The sequence below is a fragment of the Artemia franciscana genome, chromosome 16 (genome assembly GCF_032884065.1).
Source record: "Artemia franciscana chromosome 16, ASM3288406v1, whole genome shotgun sequence".
Taxonomy (NCBI): Eukaryota; Metazoa; Arthropoda; class Branchiopoda; order Anostraca; family Artemiidae; genus Artemia; species Artemia franciscana.
Window position 1 is genome coordinate 20,622,108 of NC_088878.1, and position 13,252 is coordinate 20,635,359.

The 13,252-nt window shown below is 38.3% G+C and overlaps 1 long non-coding RNA gene across 1 annotated transcript; it reads left to right on the forward strand.

Annotated features, from left to right (window-relative positions):
* Window positions 1–3,715: 3,715 nt before the first annotated feature.
* Window positions 3,716–5,229, forward strand: LOC136037198 (uncharacterized). The gene is made up of 2 exons (XR_010619883.1): window positions 3,716–3,830; window positions 5,005–5,229. It is a non-coding gene; the product is annotated as an uncharacterized LOC136037198 (long non-coding RNA).
* Window positions 5,230–13,252: the final 8,023 nt, after the last annotated feature.

The following is a 13,252-nucleotide window of genomic DNA, read 5'->3' on the forward strand; positions in this document are numbered from 1 at the left end:
TTTAAGTTTCAACTTCGCTCTTTACTTCCCTCGGAAAAGCTTTGTTTTTTTTTAAATAATCTTTGCTTGTTTTTGATTAAAAAGTTGGATTAGAAACAAAACTGCCATGATCTTTTTTTATTTTACGGAATAATTTCTGTTCGTTTTAAGCTTTAATGTTGCTCCTTTCAGTTCAAAACTTATTTTTTATATAATTTCTGATCACTTCCAATCTAGGGGAAAATAGTGTTGTTTCCTTTTTTAGTTTTTTTTTCTAAGAAGAAATAGACATATAATTCTTCGTTTAAAAAGATATTTTTTTTTGGCACTTAAGAAAGTAGCTCCAGGCGAGTAGCTTCGACTCAAAAGGTTTGTATATCGAAATGCTTGTGGAAAATTTTGGTAGCTCGAACAAAATGTGCCTTTAGGCTTAGCGAGTTCTTTAACCTGTCTCTAAATAGAAAAGCCATTCATTACTAGCAAATGAAACGAAATTTCAAAAAAAGATTATTTCTTGTGTAGGTACGATGAATGATGTTGTAAACTCAGTTTGTTTTCATTTCAAAAATGTTGGGAAGAATTACCTGAACTCTCCTACAAAACTTTTTTCATTTGTCTTTCTTCCTCTTTGGATGCACAATCTTATGCATGGAGAGAATATTACGGTGGAATTGCCGAGTAAATAATTTGAATAAGTAACTATAACAATAAGTAATCCTTCTTTTAATATACAACTTTGAGCGGTTCCAGAACCACATGATTATGCTTCTCCAACCACTAAGTGGCAAGGGGCTGGGGTGAGCAGCCTAATCTCCTATAGGACAGAAGGGGTAACTGCCTCTCCCAGACCACAGTTTTCTCCCAGACCCCGCCCCCCCCCTGCTGAAATTTAGTTTGTCCAAAAATGTTGTCAAAACTAAGATAAGCCTGTATAATTCAAGCATCCATTGAAACAGGTCAGTTTTCTTTAGTACTTCTTTATCTTTGTATTACTATATGGCTTGTTGTTCCCTTTTCTCTGTTATTTTAATTTAATTTGGGAAAAATTTCCTCCAACTTTGACCCCCCCCCCATCCACACAGTTTTGACAAAATTATTCCATTATTTGGGGTATGGATTTAGTGATCTGCTAAGAATGTCGTTGTAAATCTTGAACTAGGTGACCTCTACTCCCTTTTGAATCAAAATGCTTGACAAAATACCTCCCCGGGACATGCTTTAAAAATGAGTGTATCACATTTACAAAATCAGTAAAACTATCTTATCTTATACATAATCGTGTAAGGGGCAAAACCGTGATTGAAAAAAACCCAAGCGGGAAATAATGGGATATTTTGTTGTTTGTACTTTAATTACGTAGCTTGTTAAAGGGGCTTAGAGGAGGAGCATACGGGAGGTATTCTTGCAAACCTCCATTTAAGGATTTTGTACCATAATTATTACAATGATATCGTTTCATGCTTCCAAACTTTTCTATTTAAGAAGTGACACCAAAAGTGTTTTTAGTACTATATCACACTTACGAATGGTAGAATTGATAAACATCACATACATAGGAGCAATAGCTTTCAAATGAATCATTAAATATAACTCTTTAAAGTTCTGGTAGCCCACTAGCCCCAGCTTCTCCACTTGAGACTTGGTACCAAAACTTACGTTTTTAGTACCATTTGGAACTTGCTGATGGTGGAATTTATATTAGGGGAATAGATGAGCAATATCTTTTACAGGAGCTATAAAAAATCTGTCTACGACTTTCGGGTAACCTGCTAGTGCCACCCCTTGAGAAATTGCACAAAAATGACAGAATTTATAAAAAAGTACGTAGATATGAGTAATAGCTTTTGAATGAGCCATTGAGCATCTCTCTATGATGTTCTGGTAGCCCGCTAGGCCTGCTGAAAAAAAAACGAAAAAAAACGGGAGACAGATCAGTGCTACCGATACTAAAAAGTGATTTTCTTTGTTGTTCAAGGAAGGGGACTGCAATTGCCCTATGAAAGGTTTTCGACCATGCTCACTCCAATGGTGCACTTTTCATTTTGATCTGACGCTATTTTCGAAGGGTTCCAGACTTTTTTTCGAAATCGATATAAATTTATATTGTAATAAACTTTCACTTTCAAGAGGAACCGAAATAATAGTTACCATTCCTGAGTCAGTGTCAGATGGCAATTTTTTTCACTAGGCAGATTTTTTCAAAACCCGTTTTTTAAATTTGCTTACTATGGGTTGTGGTTCGCTACCGATACGTGCTATACCGATACGCCCGATACCACGTACATCCCTTCCCCAGAGACTATGGAGGGTCATTTCATCATCGAAACCATATTTGTTGGACCTTTGAACTATGTTAAATAAAATGGCTTTTTCAAAAATTTTTAGGACGACTTTGGGGGAGGGGGCCATCAGCAGGGGCTAATTACCCTCTAATCTTTTTGATCACTTATAAAAGGGACTGGCAAATATGGCTTCCGTTCAAATAAGGCATTAAATATCTCTATGATGTTTTGGTCATTCGCTAGTCCTGATGAAAAAAAAAAAAAAAAAAAAAAAAAAAAAAAAAAAAAAAAAAAAAAAATACGGGAGACATTTCAGTGCTACCCATGTAAACCAGAAATTTTCCTTGTTGTCCAAGGATTGGGACTGTAATTTCTTTATTTACAGTTTTTGACCATGCTGATTCCAATGGTAGCCTACAATTTTCGGTCTGATCTGACGCCCTTTCCAAGGGGTTTTAGCAGAGGCGCCATTTGGGCCAAATCTTGGGGTGGGCATGGGGCATTTGACATAGCTTGAGACTTTTATTATGAATCTAACCTACTTTCAAAGTTTACATTGATTAATAGCAAATAGCGTAATTACCCCAAGGGTCGTCAGGTAATTACGCTCTTTGGCTAATAGGCGTGCAGCTAGTTCAAATCATTTGAACAGAATGGATTATGTTGGACATAATGTATAATTATGGCCGGAAAAGGACCCTTTGTGGTGGAAGCTTGGGCCCCCTGGAAAATCCCGCATTTGCCCACCCCTGACCCCCCCCCCCCAAATGGTGCCTCTGGGTTTTAGGCATTTTTTGAAATCACCATAAATTTCTTTTCGCAATAACCACAATTTTGGATATTCAATGGTAACATAGTCGGATAATAACGCCAATTTTGACATCATGACGTTCTGGCTTTTTAACACTCTAGTAATGGTAAAACCCAGAAATCAGCTGCGTAAAATCCAGTTTCGCTCAGCAAACTAGATTATCATTATTTAAATGTCATGTTAGAACGTTTAGGTATACCCATAAATTGAATTTACCATCTAAGTAAAAACTGATTATATACAGCTCATTGCTTCTAGGTATGTCATACCATTAGTTGTACAGCGTTTTTTAAGCTTAATGTGATTTTAACTTATTCCAGGCGCCAAAACCTTTTTTTTAAATCCATGGTTGACCATATTTCACAATGGAAGTGTTGGCTGTAACAACATGAATCATATTTCATTGTGTTGTCTTCAGAACCTGTAAATCTAATGAATTTCAGGTGATGTTCAAAATCAAGTTATGTCCTTCAAAGGACGGCAATAAATAATGACTTCAAGTCCAAATCCTGGTGTAGATTCTTTTATTTGGAAGAAAACGAAGCAAAAAATAGTTTCTTTTGTTTACAGTTAGAATGACTTGGCAACATATAGGAATTTAATGCGCAGTTTTGAAATAGAATATCATAATTGTACTATCAGTGAACCAAAGAGGGCTTTTATATGACAACACTGTAAACCTAAAGAAATCTAAAAGTGCATATCATCGTGAAGAAACCAAAGGGCGTATCTAGTGTTTGATTGATGTTCTTACGATGGTAGAAATAACATTTTGACGTTTTTAGTTGAATAAGTTCTTTTTGGAATATCGAAATAAGAGAAAATGACTAAGCAACAGTGTATATGCTGAAAAATTTAGCTTTGCTATTGCCAGGTAGTCCAAAAAAAATCATTCCTCAAAAATGTTATTTGGGTTACTCAGATGCAATAATAGGTTACTCAGATGCTAAACAACAACATATAAAATATATACTTTTTGCGTTTTGATTTAGGATTGTTAGATATTTTATGATTTTTATTGGTCACCATTTAACTACTTAGGACCATTTCCTATATAGTCCCTTAAAAATTAAGCGTCCAAGAGATAAAACATACCTATGTGTGTGGATTTTGTAGGTAGAGGGGAGAGGAACTTTCTAAGGCTCAAATGTCTAGAAACTAACTGTATACCCTCCAGTAATGTAGATTGACAATGATTCTAGGCTCTGAAATCTAAGAAGCCCACTTTTTAGCTGAAATTCCTTGATGGACCCTTTAATTTAAATCGTCTCTGAAGAGACAACCAGGACCTTTGCCGTCAAATCAATTTTTGATTCATTCAGCCTTTCCCACGTAAAGCAACGCCCTGGGGAGAATTTAAGGGACAATATTAGTTTCCCTAAAATTATAGAATAAATGTTTGAGTCACAAATGACTCAAAAGTGGATAGGGTGACTTCAAGTTTCTAATAATCTTAGTTTGCATAAACATTTCAAAACTAATTCTGGCCCAAGAACTTTATTTAAATTCAGTTTTCTAAATTTAGGAAACCAATTGTGGCTATAGGTTCAAGCATGTTCCTTGTCATCTCTGTTGTGTCAGAAATTTGTAAGGGGAATGGGGCCCACTAGTAGAAGGTGTATTTATCTTGTATACACTAATGAATACACTGCCAGTAACAGTCAGCGGCCTTGGTTGTTGTGCATACAATTCATAGCACCTGCTTCTTGTTTCGCCACTGCCAGTGGCCATTTTTGTCTCTGCCTGGGTTTCCTGTAATGATTTGATGATTTTTTGAATATAAGTTTAATGGCCCTCCCATCTCCCTCTCTTACAATGGTTGAGTAGAATCGTGCAAAAAACAATTTTGAGTCCGTACCTTTTCCGAGACGTACCATTAATCTGGGAAGCTTATACTAGATTACATATTAACACGAAACTTTTGAATTTCAGATGCCGGAAAACCCCTGGTTCTGATGCGACTCTGAGAAAAGTAATTACAAGAAGTACATGTGGCTGCGCGAAGAATGTAACCGCAACTTTGCTCCGTGGGTCAAAAACCCCAACTTAGTAATATTGACTAGCTTCGGTCTATGTACGGTTTCTCTAAATTTTAGCGTCACAATTGAAGTACAGAAGCGAAAAATGATTTGGCAATAAATTCCTTTGTAAACCTTATATCAGCGCTAATGTGTTCCCATGTATTGTCTGCTAATACCATGTCTTTGTATCTCTTGCTAGATTCAACATACAGATAGGAAAACTTTTGTTGGAATCTTCCATGTTATGCAATTTCAAAGAATTATGCCAACTTGCCAAATTACTTGCGGGGTTATTGTTTAGTGCTGTATTCCTACACGATTTTGATTTGATCCACAAGTTTGGCTACAATATGGCAAAGGTATTAATTAATTTAGTTTTCAATAATTTTTTTGGTCGCTATAGTTTTCTCAGTTCTATACAGCCAGCATGCATTAACGACATGGATCAATGATGGATGTCGACTTGTGTCGATGCTACTTCTATATATCTATTCTCATTGTCCCTTGTGTTCAAACCACAGACAGCGCTGGGTCCCGGCGGCTTTGACACAGGGCCCCACGGACCCCAGCATCCGCTGGGCTCCAGCATGGCACGCGACAGGCTTCTATATATGGATTCTCGTTGTCCCTTGTGTTCTAACCACAGACAGCGCTGGGTCCCGGCGGCTTTTACACAGGGCCCCGCGGACCCCAGCATCCGCAGGGCCCCAGCATGGCACGCGACAGGCTAATATATGGGTTCTGGTTGTCCCTTGTGTTCTATCCACAGACAGTTCTGGGTCCCGGCGGCTTTGCCACCGGGCCCCGTGGACCCCAGCATGGCATGCGGCAGGCTTCTATATAATATTATCATTGTCCCTTGTGTCCTGGGTCCTGGCAGCGCTATGTCATTTTTGAATCGAATTGATGACGTAAATTGGACATTCCTAATCTTGCCCTTTCTCTTTGAGCCGCAAGCCTGGTTTTGCGTTGCTCTGGTGTTCCCTTTTTGGTGACATTGTAGGATAATTATACACGCATTGCTTTTGTAATATAGTGACACGTCTTCTTTTTTTACTATCTCTATTAGCCGCAAGCCTGGTTTCGCGTTGCGAACATGACGTCATTTATAGATTTTTATCTTTATTACAGTTTTTTTCCTTTTTTTATTTTTTATTTATTTTTAAGACTTTTGTTCAAGGAGTACGCAAAAAAGATATATTTCCCTAAAAAAAATTCAGTCAAAATAAGTATTGTTTTCCTCCTCCCCTCACCACCCCAAAAAATAACTAGTATCGTTTTGACTTAGTCACAGTTAAACAAACTGATTCAGAAGTTACCACTACCGTTTCAAAAGTTTAATTCAAACATCAATTTTCAGTGACTTGAAACGAAATGGAAAAATAGCACCGAGAAAAATTGTCCTGTTAAAATAGTCAACAGTCGCAATTGACTTACTGACTTAGTAGCTCCTTTTCCGTGCCTCTTTTTGCCCATTGGATACATGTAGCCCCCATGGTATTTTATCAAAATTTCCTAATAGCCATTTTTCTCAGGTCAAACGTTCCAACATATGTTCCTGCAACTATGGCGCGACTGACACAGTTTTAGAGGCAAAGGTCTCAGATTATGCTTACTGTCCACTGTTTAAAGATACGATTTATATTCGAAAAGGAGTCACATCTTTTTTTCCATAGTAAAAAGAAAACTATGAAAAATACTGTTGACTCCTCTGGAAACAGAGCCAAGGAAAGGACCAAAGAACTTTTTTCCTCAGGTGGATTGGACCTTGCATTTGTAAGTTCCATGGGCTGGAAGACCCTGTTGTCCTTTTAATATAGCAAAACTAAATTAATCACAAAATAGTTTATACCAAGAAATTTTTGTTGCTTTCTGTAAACTTTATTTAGTGATTTTTTTGTATTTTGTAGAGTATGACAGATAAAACATATAGGTTAAAATATATACTGAATAAATAACATTTGACACTCGTACCTTTATGGGGACTTTGAAGAAAGTGGAAGCCAACCTTTTATTCGCAATGTTTTTTTTTCTGTCTAGGTTTGTATTTATCTTGTTTTTGTTCGTTTTAGGTTTCGTGTATTCATTTATAGTAATTACTGTTTATTTTCAGTTTGGCTTAGTAGGTGACTTCATTTTTGTTCGTTTGAGTTTTTCTTATGACCATTTACTTCGCTTTTAGTAGCTTTTTTTATTTACACAGTTCTCATATACGCTAAGTGTACACGTATTTATAATAGTTAGGTCTTTTTTATACCGAGTAAGGATTAACATCTGTTTTACACCGAGTTACAACTTAGTTTGCTTTTTCACAGTCAGTCTGCGACATTACTGCAAATTTCCATAGCTTGGATTTTAATCTCTTTTGCACCTAGTCAGGACTTTATTCGTTTCTGAACTGAATCAAGACTTACCGACTTTTACAACTGCACTTGGTTCGGCTTCGAGCCTGCTGGGCAAGTATTTGGACAATGGGGATTGGTTTCCAGAAGCATTGGTCACTTTTGAGCCCAACTGATCTTCAATTCAAAAGTGTTCCAACCAACTTCAAATTTAGAAGGCAGGTATATAGAGCCCGAGGAATTTTGATGTTGCCGAGGAATTGAGTTTTTCATGTTACCATTTACTTCACTTTTAGTAGCTTTTTTTTATTTATACAGTTCTCAGCAGGTAGAGAAGGTGTCAAAACTTTTTTAAGACGTTTGCTTGACTGAAGCTATGAGGCTAACTGATTTTACGTGGATCCGGGCAATTTCATGAGGACCTCAGGAATGGCCTACACCTATAAAAATCTGAAATTTTTGTTCGCTTAGCATATACTATCTGATTACTTTAGACTGATCCGAGCTTTCATGCAAAGGTCAAAACGGAATGGGTGGTATGCCTATAACAAGAAAATTTTCATGCTTCATTGACTCAAAGTACCTGTGATAGAAGTCTCAAAAGCAGTGACACCATAAGGCTATCCACGGCACCCATATCCCATCATTCCACGACACCCATATCCCACCATTTCACGGCAAAAATATTCCGCCATTCCATGACACCCATATCCTACCATTCCGACGATACCCATGTCCCACCATTCCACGACACCCGTATCCCACGATTCCACGCCACCCATATCCCATCATTCCACGACACCCATATCCCACCATTCCGACGACACCCATATCCTACCATTCCGACGACATTATAAGCACCTGTGTCTTACGCAATACTATAGAACATATTTTGTTGCGTAATAGAGTTTGTTTACTTTTGCTTGCTCCGTAATAAGGGTATTTACCTTGTATGCTACGTGATTGAGAACGTGTTCTTCAAGATGCAGGTGCTTGTTACGTAATAGGGATTGTTTTTCCTTGATTGTTACAAAACAGGGAATGTTTACCTGTGTTAGGGATGACGCAATCTCACGTGACATGATAGATTTATTGGGGTTGACGTAATCTAACGTGATTTGGTAGAGGCCAGGGCCTCGTGGGGAATCTGCACTTGTAATTGAGCACAGCGCACACATGGGATGCAACGTAATGGAAGCGGACATGTGGGATGTTATGTTATGACAGGGCACTCGTGACGCTTACGTAATGGTGGCACAGACATGGAATTTTACCTAATGACAGTGCAGATGTGGAATGCTGCATAATAACGATGGACACGTGGGATGTTATGTAATATATTAAGAGATTTTTTCTTCAGGATTTCATTTTTCTTTCGTATTTCAATTCCTTTCAATGTGTTTTCCTTTTTGTTCATGGAGCCCTTATAATTCAAAGATTTTTTTTGTCTAAATTAGGATTCTAAAGAGAGTTCCATCCAAGGGAATAGAGTACTAGACAGCTGGACTCTGAAAGTCTTTCTAATATTATTATTTGGGTACGACGCACGGAGAATTCCCTGTTCCGCTCACTAAAATGATTAAATGGATCGCGTATTTTCCTATGACTGCAAAAATTGAGATGCGGGAGAGAAAATCAATTACTAGAAATCGTTTGTATTTGAAGTATACCTGCTTGATCAGTAATGATTTAGAGGGTATTATCAGATATTGTTGGGCGCTGCTCTTAGCGTGTTTTTAGTATTAGAGTCTTTTACTCTATTGGAACTTGAATGTGCTATCAGACATGAAATAAAACCGAGAGTATAATTATGGCTAGAATTTGATACACCTTCATCTATTATCATAAGTATTTCTTTTTCTCTTCACTACAGATAATGTAGCACTTATATTAGAGGCAATCTTGAATGAGCATATCTATGTACATAGATCACAAGATGCTTAAATTGCGTAAGCGATTACGGATTGAAGTTGTATCCTGGAACGAGAAATATAAAGAGTGGAGGCTTTTTATTATACATACAAGTTTTATTAAATTTGCAAGCATTATTAAAACACAGAAAAAAGCAATTAAAACTCAAGAAACAGAAGAAAAAGTGAATAAAGCTGATATAGGATAAAATACAAGCAAAGAACAAGCGTGAATTAAAGAAATGGGGGTGGGTCCTAGCAAGCAATTCCAGGGATGGGGCATTCCACGGAGCACACATATACACAAGCACATACACACACACACACACACACACACACACACACACACACACACACACACACACACACACACACACACACACACACACACACACACACACAAACACACACAAATATATACAGAAACACGAACACACATGCACACGCAAAAACACATGCAAAAATACACACCCACACAAACACACAAGAAAACACAGTAAGACAAATAAACTCCAAATGACTGACACAGAGACATGCAAACGGATAAACACACACACACACACGCACGCGCAAACAGACGCAGATACACACACACACAAACACACACACACACACTAACACACACACACACACAAACACTCGAGCGTGCGCGTGCACGCACACACACACACACACTCGAGCGCGCGCGCACGCACACACACACACATAAACGCATAAGCACACACCCACATACACACACACACACATACACATACATGCACAAACAGGGTCAGACAAGCAAAAAAACAAAGAGAGACACAGAGAGATACAAACAAACGCTCAGTCACACAAGCACGGTGGGAGAGAGACAAAAACACACATACAAAAAAAACAAAGTCAGACACCCAAACAAACAGGGTCAGGCATACAAAACTGCAAAAACATGCACAGACAAATGCAAACAGATGCTCAGTCGCACAGGAACGGTGAGAAAGAGACAAAAAACACGCAAAAACAAAAAGCCAGACACACAAACACACAAAAACAAATAGAGTCAGGTACGCAAAAGCACAAAGACAGACATAGAGACATTCAATCAGACATTCTGTCGCATAGGTATGGCTGGAGAAAGACAAAACACAATCAAAAACACAAAGTCAGACACACAAACACACAGAGTCACTCAGACAAAAAAGCAAAGTCAGACACAGAAACACACAGAGTCAGCCACACAAAACACAAAGATATATTACCCGGTCCCACAGGCCTGGTGAGATAGAGACAAAAACAAACACAAAAACAATGAGTCAAATACACAAACACACAGATTCAGACACACAAAAACACAGAGACATATGGAAACAGACGCTCAGTCACACAGGCACACTGGGAAAGAGAAAAAACAAACACATTCAAACAAACAAAAACACAAAGACAGACACAGAGACATGCAAACAGACGCTCAGTCACACAAGCACGGTGGGAGAGAGACAAAAAATACAATTTCAGATACACGAACACACAGAGAACACACAACACACAAAATAACAAAAACTTACATTCATTCGAACAGGAACACTGGGAGGGAAACAAAAAACACACCCACAAAAAACACAAAGTCAGACACACAAACACACAGAGTCAGACACGCAAAGACACAACAACAGACACATAGATATGAAAACAGACACTCAATCACACAAAAATGGTGGGAAAGAGACAAAAACACAAAGTGAGTCAGGTGCACAAAATACACAAAGAAAGACAAAGAGACGTGCAAACAGACGCTCAGTCAGACAGGCACGATGGAAGAGAGCCAAAACACACACACAGAAACACAAAGCTGAGCATACAAACACACAGAGTCAGACAAACAAAGACAGACACAGAGACATGCAAACATAGGCTCAGTCACACAAGCACGGTGGGAGAGAGACAAAAAACACACACAAAACACAAAGTCAGACACAAAAACACACAGAGTCAGATACACAAAAACACAAAGACAGAAACAGAGATATGCAATCAGACTCTCAGTCACACAGGCACGGTGGGAGAGACAAAAAGCACACGCAAAACAGTAAGTCAGATACACAAACACACAAAGTGAGAGACTCGCCCTTTTTCTTACGTGTCGCTAGGTTAAGTAAACCTCACCTTCCCTGTGTAGGTTAGGTTACCCGCAATAAATCTATGATGTCACACGAGATTGTGTCACCATTAACACAGGTACAAATTCCCTATTACGAAAAAATCGAGGAAAAACACCCCATATTACGTAACAAGCACCTGCATCTTGAAGAAAACATTTCCTATTGCGTAACATACAAGGTAAACCCCCCCTGTTATGTTACTACCATACTTAAACACCCTCTATTACGTATCAACAGGTGTACAATAGTATTGCGTAAGAACCGGATGTTCATGATGTCGTCGGAATGGTGGGATATGGGTGTCTTCGGAATAATGGGATATGGGTGTTTTGGAATGCTGGGGTAAGAGTGTCGTGGAATGGTATAATATGGGTGTCGCTGGAATGGCGGGATATGGTTTTCGTAGAACGGTGGGATATGGGTGTCGTTGCAGCCCTAATGGCATCACTACTTTCAAGCCAATCAATGGTAAATACGTTTACCTGCCTTTCATATGAATCGTTGATGAGAAGTGCGGTCATATGTCAACCATAAAGATTGAAAATATTTTTATGATTAATGCTAACGCAACGGACCAAACGCCTACCTTTCTACTAAAAAATTAGTAGTGGAATGGCGTTTGACGCGTGACTGCCAAATTTGTCCCTCTAATCACACCCATCTCAGTTGAAAAACTTCACATAATTGCATTTCACACAAGATGCGACATGCCTATCTTTCGGCTTAAAAACTATCAGGTAAGGGGCAGGGATGGTGTAGCGGCCAAGGCCAATTACGCCCCTCTAATTAGACAGACTTGAAATCCTTTCTCAATCGCCTGTTGAAGAAGGCTCAACATACTTACTTTTCTGGTAAGAAGTTTCCGTTGAGAGGAGGGGGCATTAAAAGAATCAAGGACCTACTTTGGACTTCCAATCACCCAAACAGAAAATAATTACGTGTTTAAATTTTTAAGAAGATTCTACCCGGCTGATTTTCTGAAAAGAGCTGACAGTGGAGAAAGACTAAGGGCTGCTTGAGCTTGGCATGTTTTCAGAAAGAGTCAGGACTTAGCTCGTTTCTGCCAACGTCGAGAGTTAAATAATTCTGCACCAAGTTAGGACATTGTTTATTTTTATATCGACTCAGTCAGCAGGTATGCAGGTACTTAACTCACCCTTACACTGACTCATGAAGTCATGATTAAACCCATTTCCGCATCGCGTTACTTAAGGCTGGACGGACTCGCAAAGAATCTTCCTATACCTCCCATGTTAAACATTTGGAGTTTGCCTGACGTTCCTGAATTAGTGATTTTGGCGGTATTTATGTCAATAGAAGTAAAAAAATCTGGTGAATATTTTGGCATAATCAAATCTTAAAGCCGACAATTATTTTTTTTTATAATTCCAAAATAATTATAAAACCTGTTTCGGGTTTGCATTCTAGATTGCTATGCTTGACATTGTTGTTGTGGGGTATCAAAAAATAGAGCAAAAAATTTTCTATTCATCAATAAGAAGCTTTTTTCTATAATATATACCTCCTGGCTGCAGTCCCTTCAAATACTTTACATATTTGTGTTCCGAAATCAAAATTTCCCCTCAAAAGGTTAGATTGAGCTGTAATCGGAGCATCTAAGAATGCAAAAATTACACCAAGGGGCTAACCACTCGGATTGTTCAGGAGCGATTCAGTCAAGCATTATTTAGTTCTAACCTGTTTAAACAGAGTCTAGAGAAGAAGTAAGGTGCAGACACCAAACTGCCGGTTAATGAATATATAAGAAAATTGTA